This window comes from Odontesthes bonariensis, chromosome 13, assembly GCF_027942865.1.
Source record: "Odontesthes bonariensis isolate fOdoBon6 chromosome 13, fOdoBon6.hap1, whole genome shotgun sequence".
NCBI lineage: Eukaryota > Metazoa > Chordata > Actinopteri > Atheriniformes > Atherinopsidae > Odontesthes > Odontesthes bonariensis.
In genome coordinates this window covers 7112861-7126308 of record NC_134518.1, presented here as the reverse complement: position 1 = coordinate 7126308, position 13448 = coordinate 7112861, and positions in this window count along the sequence as shown.

Sequence of the window (13448 nt, the reverse complement as noted above, 5' to 3'; positions counted from 1 at the left end):
GCTTCTCAGACCCCACAGCATTGACAGCCTCGCACACGCTCTCCCACCCACTCCTCTTACGTTTGCTGCTTACGCCGGAGGACAGCGTGCCAAAGAATACATTTTTGCGGGCCTCCACTTCAGAAAGTAGCACCGACATCTCGCTTTCCGTGAAGTTCTTCTTTTTTCCCGTCTTAGTCATTCTTTTTTCTTTATTTTTTGATCGTACACAGAGGGGAATCGCAGGTGCAGGGCTCATTTAGATATGATTTGCGTATTTAAGTAGGGGCGTGGACAGGGAGGAGTCAGGTGCTCCGACATGTGCGCTCAATTCCACGTTGATTGGGATGTACAAACGAAATGTGCTTGGATTGATGCGTGCGCACACATTCATACATCCGGATATTTTTGTACGTTGGAGGGCATTTGGGTTTGAGCGTACGCCATGTTTCAGTATCAAATCCACGCAAGTCTTTGTACATGAGGCCCCTGGTGATGAGCAGAGGGAAGATTGCTTCGGGAGTAATGATGAGCCACAGCTGCAGGGAATAAATAGTTAGGATCACCACCAGCCACCACGCCCACCAGGAACAGACAGACAAACATGAACACAGAACATAGTGGGAAATGACAGAACCTAACAAACACCAAACACATTTTTCATTGGAATAAGGAAAGAGAAAAGTGTCCACCAAAATGGTGGAAAAGTAATGCTCTCAAAGGCAGACTAACACGAGGTCAAATCAATTCTTTATCTATACACAGCTAGAGAGGTGCTGGATGAGTGATGGTTGAGGCTACCTCCATAGTTTGATGATATTTTTTTTCCATTTTAAAGGGGAACTGCGGTATTTTCAACATTAAGCCTCTTTTATGAGTCGTCTGCAATGTTTTAGAACCCCCCTCACCGCTTTTTTGAATTTTACTGCTGTCTCCGGTATTTGCCTAATTTTGATTCTTCTCAACCTGCTTCAGAATGGCAAGTCATGTGCATGTCCTAAAAGGTCCGTAAAATCACCATAAATGTCCGTTTTCAAAATCATCAACTCACCGGAGTGGTTACTGGTGTGCACTGGTAATCAATATCAAATTTCGTTGCGAAAAGTTGCTTCTGTCGTGTTTTATTTGGCAGCTCGTTCATGCTCAAACTATTTTCTTAGCCACCTCACAGCCGTGGATAAACTTCCGCTCAGCAGTTGAATCTGACTTGCTATACTCCACACCACTTGATGGTGGAGTAATATCAACGAACATCCAGTCTTCCATAGAACTCAATGGGATTTACAAAATGTCAAATAAAACACAACACAACAATCAAGTAGCTGCTGTCATATCTGAACTGAGTTGTATGGATACATTCAAAGGCCTGGATCCAGATAAAATGAATGTCACAAACTTTCAGCATGCATGTGAGTGGGGTGTGGATTTCTTTCCCATCTGTGTGTATGTACTCTACCGGTATTCTACTAGCAGGTGGCACCTGCTGACAGCTTGGACCACTGCTGCACACCAGCACTTTTAATACTGCAAGTCTGTTTGTGTGTGTGTGTGTCTCTCTCTCCGTTGTATGTTTGTGTTTTCTAGTCTTTGTATGCATAACTGCTAGTTAGACTAAAAGAATGTTTTTTTTTTTTTAAATTGACACATATTTAATTCTGGCGTGTGTGTGTGTGTCTGTACTTGTTTTTCTATATATTTTTTCTATCTCTTCATGAAGCCTCAAAACAAGAAGCCCACTATACTTATGGGGCCTGAATGGTGTTCTCCACATGTTTCAGGATATTTTAGGAGTAAGTGCTAAACAAGAATATAAGGACATGCAGTACTTTGTGTTGACATGGTAATGATATTTTGAAATTTTGAAATTCAATATTTTTTTGTAAAACATGCACTCATGCATCAAGAAACTCCTTGGAACCCCTTGAAAAAAAATACAAATATCTATATAAAAGTGCTTCTATATACTAAAAGAAGTGACGTGATTTGGAGAAGCATATAGCCAGCCAAAAGCCAGTAAAATGTTCATTGCTGCATTAGTATTACAGTCCTGGCTGAAAACAGTTTTTCTTATAGGGTTATTTTTACCTTGAGATTTGTAAATATATTTCAGACTGCATCTGTTTTTTTTGTTTGTTTTTTTTGTACATGTACATAATACATACAGTACTCAGTTTAGAATACAATAATAATAATAGACTGCATCTGTTTTAGCTGGGCTACATGGCAGATATTTTTCACTAATTTAGGAATATTCTGATTATTCAAAATTGGCGTATTTCAGAATATATTCTGTTTTATTTTCCCATGTGTCATTTATATTTTGAATATGTAGCCAGCTTAGAGCCATTTTCTGAGAGACTCTGCCTCTCAAAAGTACTCTTTTACAACCAGTCATAGCTAGATCGATAATCTATAGTTGTATACCCGTTTAAAAGAGCATGTTTTGGTCACAGGATCCAAGTTGTGAATGCTTGTGAAACCACCTGGGGAGGAAAGACAATGCTGCATTGTAAGTGGGAATGTATTTATTTTTAATGCAATTTTAAAAAACTATTTCAGCCTGTTTGTCTTTCTTTCAATTTAGCTGTAATACCTCCAAGAGGGCATTGCTTCAAGCAGATGGTGTCCAGAGTGAGATGTAGCGCTGAGAGTGCTGCATGGTCTTTTGAGGTAGCGCGCCGTGTGAACTTTCTTTGTGTGATGCAGAGCACCTGGCAAATCAAGCAGAGATAAAGTAACTCATCGCACTCCATGTGGAGCAATGGTTGGACGCCACAAATTTGTACATTTTCTTTCTTTCTGAGCATCTTCAATAAAAAAGAAAAATGCAGCTGGGCCTTCTTCACAGTTCAGTGTTGTGTTGGCATTACAGGGCAGGTCATCATCCATGTGTGTGAGGCCTGAAACTTAACGCCAAGAGTCTTTACACACAATCCATACTGATGCACTGATGTGTGTCGGGTGAGCTCTAGACAAAATTTCTTTTGTTTTGACGGTATTCAAGACCATGTTGTTCTGCCTACACCACTCTCACACCTCATCCCTTATATACTTATCTATAAAACCAGATGAACCCAATAGGTTGGTCAGACTACAAGCATGTCTTAAAGACATAAAGACCTGGATGACACAGAACTGTCTGCTTCTAAATTCAGACAAAACTGAAGTCGTTATCTTTGGACCTGAGCGCTTCAGGGAGAAATTGTCTAACTTTATAGTTACTCTAGATGGTATTTCCGGTTGTATACAGGTTTCTAGGACTGCTTTCTTTCATCTTCGTAATATTGTTGAAATCAGGAACATCTTGTCTCAGAGTGATGCAGAAAAACTAGTCCATGCATTTGTTACTTCAAGATTGGACTACTGTAATTCTTTATTATTGGGCTGTCCCATATATTCTCTGAAAAGCCTTCAGTTGATCCAAAATGCTGCAGCCAGAGTTCTGATGAGAACTAACAGCAGAGATCATATTTCTCCAGTTTTAGCTTCTCTTCACTGGCTCCCTGTTAAATTCAGAATAGAATTTAAGATTCTTCTCCTTACATATAAAGCTCTTAATGACCGAGCTCCATCATATCTTAAAGATCTCATTATAAGATATTTTCCTAACAGAGCACTTCGTTCCCAAACTGCAGGTTTACTTGAGGTTCCCAGAGTTTCCAAAAGTAGAATGGGAGGCAGAGCCTTCAGTTATCAGGCCCCTCTCTTGTGGAATAAGCTGCCAGTAAATGTCCGGGAAGCAGACACCCTTTCCACTTTTAAGACCAGGCTTACAACTTTCCTTTTTGATAAAGCTTATAGTTAGGGATGGCTCAGGTGATCCTGAAACATCCCATAGTTAAGCTGCTATAGGCCTAGACTGCTGAGGAAGCTCATCTGTCACACCTTCCCTCACTTTACTCTCTTTTTCCCCTGTTTAATTTCTCAAATGATATTATGTACATGTGACATTATTGTGGTCATTAACTCGTGTTTCCCTTTTCCACAGATATCCTTTGAATGGTGTTACAGTGGTTTACCCCGCCCTTTTTTCTGTCTTCTCAAACCCCAGCTGGTCGAGGCGGATGGCCACCCTTCCTGAGTCTGGTTCTGCCAGAGGTTTCTTCCTGTTAAAAGGGAGTCATTCCTTTCCACAGACGTGGACCTAAAATAGACGTGAAGTTGTATCTACAGCAGATGACATAAATTACTCTTAAGAGTGTTCTGCACTTTTATAATATTCTACTGTGGAGAAATCTTTCTCCAGTCCGGCAATGTGACTTTTCTTTGAGGTCTTTAGTGGCAGAAAACTGCCCAAGCATTATGCCGTCTATCACCTGCCAATTACTGCATCGCAAAGTGACTTTCACAACCTGGTGGGCACAGCATGTAGCCAGTCTAATAGGAATTATTCAGGCTACACATGTAGAAAGATTTCATCAACATAACCTGTGTTACCACAGGCATGGACTCATAGACATGCACACACCGACCGGAGGACAATCTGTACCAAGTTACAGTATATAAGACCAGGGCTTGAAAACAAAATTATTTTTCAATCGTTCCATTCCGAACGATTCAGGCATGTTTAACGTTTTCGTTCTTGCGTTCCGCCACCAACATATCGTTCCTGAACCGGTTCGGAACGTAAAATATTGTTCGTTCTTATCGTTCCGGCAGTGTTTGGCGGGCCTATCAAGTCTACGTGTGTGGACTTTACCTTAGAATAGACGTACTCATTAGTATTTGCCCTTGATTTGCACCGTAGCTCTATGCCCAAAAATAATAAATCACCGGCAGCATCCAAAAACATTCAGATGGGCTATCCATCCCACATAGCTTACTGTAGCCTATAGGCCTATTCTATGATAAATAATTTCTTTTCAAAAACATTTCTGGATAAGTGGGGGAGAGCCGGGACGAATAAAACACGTGCGCCAATGCGCGAGATCCAAATTTCTGTTAAGTTTTTTTTCTGCCATTCTGAAGACTATATTTCATCTAATTCACTTATTCTATTATTATTACTTTAGGCTACTTACTTCAGAATCAGAATGCCTTTATTTGTCATTGTACATGGTACAGCGAGATTTAAAGCCACCAAAACAGTGCAAAGAGAAAATAAATTTAAAAAATATATATATATATATATATAAGTATGTACAATAAGGGAAGGGTGTAAGATGCAACAGTTTTACTTACGGTAAATAAAATAAATAGAATAAAATAAAATATGGTGTTAGTGGTGATAGATAAATAAGGTGTAAGTAAAGCCCTGTTGGATCCTCCTGTTTTATTTTGACCCAGCATTAAGGCGTGGGTGACGATTGAAACAAGTGTTTCATTCGTCCGACAGTGTCCTCCTACTGACACTTAAATCCTTTTTGTCAGTAAACCTGACAACGTTAACATTTCATACTTTCGGATTTATTAAAGTAACGATTCATCTGCTGTATGGTCATAACATCCTACTGCATAAAACAACTAAAACAACTTTTGATCACAACAAAACTAGGACCGGTAAGATTTTACTTATCAGTGTCAAAAACAGGCTCGTGGGGCTAACGCTGGAACTAGGTGACATCACGGCACAAGCTTTCCCGGGGTTGGCAAGTCTTGAGTGATGAATGTACTGACAGAATAGCCTACTATGTTTCAGATGTGTACTGTTCTAGAGGAAATCGCTGTTTCATTCGTCCCTGCTCTCCCCCTCTCCTGCTAGAAACTCCTTACCTGGTTGTAAGTTTTATCCATATGGAGATCTTCAAAGGCTTGCTCAATACTTCCTAACCCCGCTTATAAGCGAACATGTTGTAGCCTGTCTGTTGCTGACAAATATACCTCCAATTTCCTATTTAACTCTACATAGCCTATAATTGCGCAAACACTTAAAATCCCGACTTTAAAACGAGAAGGCGTGGACAGGCAAAATACGCTATTATGTTATGCCTACATAGCCTACAAACAATTTCCAAATCAATTTCACTGTACACTACGAGCTGGCTGTGGCAGACTATAGGATACATTACAACAGCAAGACAAAATATACACATTTGGACCAAAGGTCCATTTATTCGTTTTTTTCAAAGTGCAGAAATCAAATTATTATTCACCTACAATCAAATTATGACTACCACACATAGGCCTATCTGAAGTGCCCTCAGTGCGCTGTTTCGTCCAATTTTAAAGCACAACAGTGGCAAACTCTGAGCGCAATATGCGCTTCTTAAAAGCAAGTTCACAAAAATCAGTGATAAAAATTACAATTAGACTAGCCTACTTCGCCGTCAATAATAATAAAATAATTAGGCTATCTGCATAGGCTTACAATAATAACAAAAATAAAAAATAGACCCAGATAAGGCAAAAGTGAGACAGTGCAGTCACATTCGTTTTCAAAACACGGCAACAGTAGAAGAAATAAAATGACCACAGTGACAAACTGAGCGCAATCTGCGCTTCTTTTGAAAAAGCAAGTCCACAAAAATCAGTGGTAGAAACTACAATTAGGCTAGCCTACTAAGCCGTCAATAATAATAAAATAATTAGGCTGTCTGCATAGGCCTACAATAATAAAAAAAATACACCCAGATAAGGCAAAAGTGAGACAGTGCAGTCACATTCGTTTTCAAAACACGGCAACAGTAGAAGAAATAAAATTACCAAATGCAATACAAATAAAATCAGTTTAAATTGTGCTCGGGTCTAGCTTGGGAGGAGGTGACTGGCTGCTACAGTCCATACTGTTTATTCAGACGTACCAGCAGAATGTCTTCAAGCACCTTTTCGTTCAATGTTGATCTTAACGGGGAAAGAATAAATTTCAAACTCGAAAATGCCCGTTCGACACTGACTTGCGTGACAGGGAGAGGGATGACGCTCATAGCCAGCTTGTACAGGTCGGGGTTGGATACAGAATACCTAGCCCAGTACTGAAACAGATCTTCAGTGCGCTTTAGACGGGCTTCTTTGGAGTATGTCTCCAAGAGTGACACGATGGAGACGTGGGGGCGTCGGTGTGTTGAGCTGGTGCCTCTCTCTTTTTCCATCAAAAGGTGCTCGATTTCGTCGTCAGATGATGTCTGAGATTGAGTAGGGGAGGCTGCTGCGCACACAGCGGAGCCGCTGGCTGCATTGCGTGGTTCTAGGTTCTGTATAGCCTCCCATGTACGGTGCAGGTGTATTTTCGCCTTCTCGGTCTGACATTCGGTCAAAAACAATCGATATCTAGGATCGAGGAATAAAGCAGCTATGAATACGTCATTGTCAAATAATGTGCTCTGGCGTGCTTTGATGCACTGGGATACCTTTCTTGCAAAGGGGCTTGCTAGTTTTTCTGTGTCCAGTGAACATTTGAGCCATACGCCGTAGAACTCACCTGCAGTTAGCTGATCAGACTGGAGACATTTAGTGGCGATTTTCGCGGGTTTCAGTGCATCTACTGTGTTGGAAACATATTCCCATTCAGATTCACTTAGATGTAGCTCGGGGATGGTTGGGGCCATGTCTTCACAAAAGGTCTTAAGCTCGAGCAACCGCTGGAGCATATCATGAGTGGAGTGCCAGCGAGTTGCACAATCCACAATTGCCCTCTTGTGCCCCATTCTCTTAAGAACACACACCACATTCTGCGAGCGCAATCGTTTTGCTACACGTCTTGCCTTTGCTATGATGTTGGATGCTTGTTTTAATGAATCGTCAACGGCCAACTGTAGAGTATGCGCCGCACATCTTACACTACGCAACACATGACCGTGCCACACAGAATCGAGTTGAAGAATTAGCTCCTCTGGTTCCCCTCATCCTCCCCAACCTTTTCCACATCCTCCCCGATCTCCTCTGTCTCCTCGCAGGTTGCATCTTCGTTGCTCACAGCTCTCTCTTGGATATCTGACAGTAAGCTCACGGCTTTGAGCATATTCGCCCCATTATCAGAAGTGATGGAATACACCTGTTGCAAGCTAACGTTATATTGACGCAAGACGTCCATCACCACAGATGAGATGTACTCAGACGTGTGCCGTTCTGTCAGCTCTCTCCCTGCCAGGGTCCGCAACACAACCCCCTTTCCGTCAGAGTACTGCACGTTAATACCCAGCACAGACCGGTCTCTACATGTTGCAGAATCTATTTTCAGCATCAGAAGCCTCCCGCTCAGTTCAGTCGCGAGCTTTTCCCTTTCGTCCTGAGCAATCCCTGACACCATATCACGAATGTTCGATGAATTGATTGTAACATGTTTTCCTATGGCGTTCTGTATTGGGTCGATTATTTTTCTAAATCCCGAATCTTCCATCAATGAAAAGGGTCTACCGTTAACCGTGATTAGCTCTAAGCACGCCTCTTTGAGGGTTTCAGGGGTTAATACCACTTGGACCTGTTTGGGCTTTTTCACTATGACCGAGTCCAAAGTATTTTGCCCATCCGCAGCTGGCCTCTTGTTTGGATTGTGATAGTCTTGTAGTGACTTCTCGAACAACTCTGGATGTCGTCTTTGAATATGTCTCTGCAGGTTGCCGCCGTGATTCCCAATGATTTCTTTCCCGCAGCCCTCGACTTGGCAGGTAGATTTGTTGGACGCCGCATTAAATGAGAAATGTTTTCTCATCGGGTTTTCCTGGTTCTGTCCTATCTAAACAACACGTAAAAGCCAAAATAAATTGCAGCATTCAATCTGTAACAACCAAACTAGCCAGCTAGTCCTAATTGTCCTATATAGCTAATGTTGGCTAGTTAGCGCACATTAACAGTGTAGATGCTGATTCGTTTTTCGTTGCTAGAAATGTCTAATAGAGAGAGCTATATTTGTAACCTTGTAGTGAGTTACTGCTAAGTTAACGTTATTATTGTGGACTCGGTTTATTCAACTCAGTTACCTTTGTTGATGTTTGATATAGCTCAGTTGCTTCCAAAGCATCGCCTCTCGCTGGGGTGGTAGTGGATAGGCTAAAGGAAGTGATTTGTGACAGCTGCCTGCATTGAGCGGGCAGCGAAGTGAATGCACAACCGGAAGTAGTCTTTTTTTTCCCCTGACAAAGGCTACGCTTTTGTGAAATTTTATAAAATATATAGAGAACGAAAAAAACCCGTTATTAACCGGTTTTGTGGATTTCAGAATAACGTTTCTGTTCCGGAACAGTTGAAGACCATTTCGTTTTCGTTTTCGTTTCCGTTTCCGTTCCTCCTAAAATTCCGTTCGTTTTCGGTTTTCGTTTTCGTTCCTTGAACCGGTTCGGAGCCCTGTATAAGACACAAAAGTACAACAAGGGACTATGTTCCTTCATTTGATTTAATCAGAATTACATATTAAATCAAATCTTATTCTCCCAAAAGGGTGAAAGAGTAGATAGATTGATAGATAGGTAGATAGATAGGTACTTTATTCATCTTTAATTTCCTGCTCTTAATTTTATTTCCCCAACACTGTATATCATGTGAACACTGGCATTTGTCCATGGAATCATGTACATTAATAATGGGCCATATGTGCCTGAGCAATACACATTCATGTAAGAGCTTTTTATGGGCTCTGGTTCATGTATTTTGCCTATTTAGTCCTACGTGAGGCTAATGACCAGCCTCCTCTATAAATCATTTTTGTATTTCAATGAGCAGCACATTTTAACATCCCCAGATAATGATGGAGAGTGGTGCAGTGGCTGAAAATCAGGGTTTATTTGCCAAAAACACCATGTTAAAAACTACATTAAGTCTTTTTATTTGAGTAATTTGATAATATGTGAGTGGGTGGGAAAACAGTGATTTATCTGCTTTCAGTTACTGAACAATAAGGAAGGTCACACAATCACAATTTTACAAATGATTAAAAGTACACTTTCTTTTTTCTTTTAAATTAGTATTGACCCTCCATTATCAAGGAAATACAACCTAAAACTGCCTTATTGACAGGAAGTGGGGATCCTCCTTCTAGGGTGTTTACAACTACAGTATATAGGTGGCTTCACACTCCACAGAAACAGTGTCAAGCCACTCAGAAACCAAAGAGGTTGTGGCGATCACCTCAGACACAGGAGGAATTTGAATTTGTTTTAGCGATGAGTCAAGAAGGAGGGCAGACGGACAGATGAAAGTCCAGAACTACGTTAATAAACAAAGGAGACAGAATGTAACGTTATAATGAAAAAAATAATAATAAAAATGAAAACCAAGGAAACCATAATAACACATATATTGAAAACTGGCAACATATCTGTACCGAAAGGTCCACTGATTATCTAGTAAGGAAGGAATCTTGCAAGGAAAGCTAATGGACAACAGCAACCAACAGATTGAACATTGATTGGAAAACCAAAGGCAAGCATCAAAATGAACTGGGATGCACATGGCAATAATATTTTAGAAAGTCAATTGATAAACCAAAAAAGAAAAAAATATCATAATTGATTTATTTATTGAGTCATACTCAATTTATTGAGTCATACTGTGAACAGACAAAAAAAAAAATATATATATATATATATATATATATATATATATATATATATATATATATATATATATATATATATATATATATATATATTTTTTTTTTTTTTTTTTTTTTCTTAAGTAATATGGACCCTACCACAAATTAATTTAATGCTATAATTTTTTATTTTTTATGATAATATTGTGTGCAATGTTGTGAGCAGGTACAGAATAATATAAATAAAAATGATTTAGATCATAACTCAAAGCGCAGATAGGGATATTACAGAGGGAAAAAGAAAGAGAAAGATTAAATTATTTACAGATTTCACATGTCTGCGGACTTCTATCATATTGTGTCAGTCGATACCTCTCTACCTGAAGCCCCCAACCCATTAAAGATGGACTTCAAAGATCCCACAGGGCTTGCAAGATTTTCATTGCTGTTGCAAGCTCCAGTGTGGAATTAATATACCTTGAACCTTTGGAAGATACAAGCATTCCTGTGGGGGATGTTTTTCTGGGTAAGGACCCGATGTGGAAGTCTACACAAAGGAAAGGGACTGAAATCGCCTAATTTACAACCACCTTCGGCCTATGGAAGCTTTTGGGAGTGGATTTAGCAACAGACATTTGCCATAAACACTAGGGATGCATTAACAACTCAAGATGAACAAACAAAGAACCATTTTTGGAGAAATGAGAGACTAACCCATTCCCTATCTTATCTGGACCAATAAATCGAAGTTGACATTTTACCCTCATTCCCCCCAGATAAGAGAACCAGATGCCTAAATTGAACTGAAATGACTTTACTTAGATTCACTTTCAGCCGAATCTTAAAACTGTATTAATTGTGTTTGATATCTTTGTACAAGTTCTTTCAGGTTCTCAGCGAAGTCACGAGATGCATTTAAAGACTACTTCCATGATTGTAACTAAAAGTATGACGAAGATAACCCTATTGGAAAATTGACTAACCCGCCTATGGAACCACATTGCCCCCTAGTGGTCTGTAGTCTTGAATAGTTGAAATCCACACGGAGTCAGTAAACTGGACCAGTTATATGCAGTAATGCAACTGTTAAACGATGTTCCTTCTGTATCTTTTTGTACTCCATGGTTAACACAGGAAAATAACATTGTTTGGTTCGCTATTCATATTTCACAACTTTACAGATATTCATCTGAATTTTGAGACCCATAATCATCACCTATGTCACGTTATGTGTATTTGATGTCTATATATGAAAAGTCTATGTTATATCTTTAATCTGCATATCTTAACAAGTTTTGGTGTTTTCAGAATCATTGAGACAAATGCTTTATGAGACAGAAGAAATGGAGAAATAAAGTTTCTTTGTTTTATCCAAAAACCTCTATAAACGTTAGAACAGATCGCCTTACAAATACACCCAGGCAGACGTCACAACAGTTTCAGGTATATCATTGGCTGAAAGTGTAGCGTAAGCCTCCGCGAGTCAAACCAAGGAACCCGCGATCCAAAATCAGTCTTGTCTTATCTTTGGATTCTTCCCTTTGAAACATGACAGAGCAGAAAGAGGAAACCATGGAGTAAAGCCATACATCCATGAGCCAGAGAAACGAGGCAGAAGACAATAGAATGATACAGAGAGAATGAATGATGCAGAAGAAGATAAAAAGACTTAAGACAGGATAGAAAGATGAGGAAGAAGAAGAAAATCCGAACAAAGATAGAAACAGAATGAGGTAAACTAAAGATACATGCTTCTGTGTTTTTGTTCGTCCATTGTCATCCATGTCTTTTTACGTTGCACGTTATTAACCTCCGCTGTTGCACGCCATCACATAGTTTTCCTACCAAGAAAGCCAGCTCCAAGCACACTTCATCAGAAGTTGGTCAGCAACCAACCAACTCTGACATTTGGATAATTTTGTCATTCTGTACAGTGAAGTCCTCGACACCAGCCAGTTCCCATTTCCGGTGGAAAGAAATGACCGCCCAGGCAACTGCAAAGTCCACGGAAGTCATCCACAACCAAGGAAGGCCTTGAGAGCAGAACCAAGAGAAATCCACTCGGACCTCGCGTGGCTACCACCTGCTGTGTTCCAAGCTGACTAAACAGGACTTAGTAAAGTAAGGTCGCCCCATTTTTCATCTTACAGACGGTTAAATGGGTATCTCGAGACTTTCACTAGAATGATGATTAGAATGATAAATGAATCCAAGATGTCAGTCTTTAGCTTCAAATAGTAAGCCAAACTAAACTATTTGAGTAAATCCGGTATCTCTCCATTGCCCATATTTTATATTCAATTCACTAAGTGTTGTATATAATCACCCATATTCAACTCATCTCATGTTTGTTTTCTGTGGGTTTGTGTTGTTTGTTGATTCAAACCGTACGAAGAAGCTGTTGAGGTTGTTGAGTAGAGAGATGTTGTCGTCGCAGGTCTGTGATGCAGGCTTGTAATCCGTAATGGCCTGGATGCCCTGTGTTACGGCCCCTGGCCTCTAGAGAGGATGTGCATGACTATTTGTGTATGCAGATTCGAGTGTGGGAGCACTCTACGGTGATTGGCTGCCTGGGAACTGCAAAGCAACGCTATTGGACCAGCGGGAGATGACGACCCAATCAGTGAGGAATGAGGTCCACCTGCACATGATAAAAGGCTCCTGAAGTCATTTCACCAAGGGGACAGCTTTAGGAAGTCATTTTGTGCAGCTGATCCCCCACTTGGCTTGTTGCAGTCATTTGTTTAAAGACTTACGAAAACGTTGATTGGATTTGTACTTTTCCTTGTTTGTTTGGTTTAGTGTTTTGAGTTAGCCAACTCTAGTGTTTTCAATTAGTTGTTTGTTTGGTTACAGTGTACCCCCTCTTTTGTTTTGGGAACCTTTTTTGTTGTAATAAATTATTTTTACACTTAACCTTCTTTCCTCTGGACACATTTTATGTTACCACCCTGATCCCCTAGACCTGGGGTCGTAACATAAGTGGGGGCTCGTCCAGGATAATTTAAGAGGATCCCTGTGTCTAGAGAGAAATTTTTGTGGGTCACTTGTATTTAACTGATAT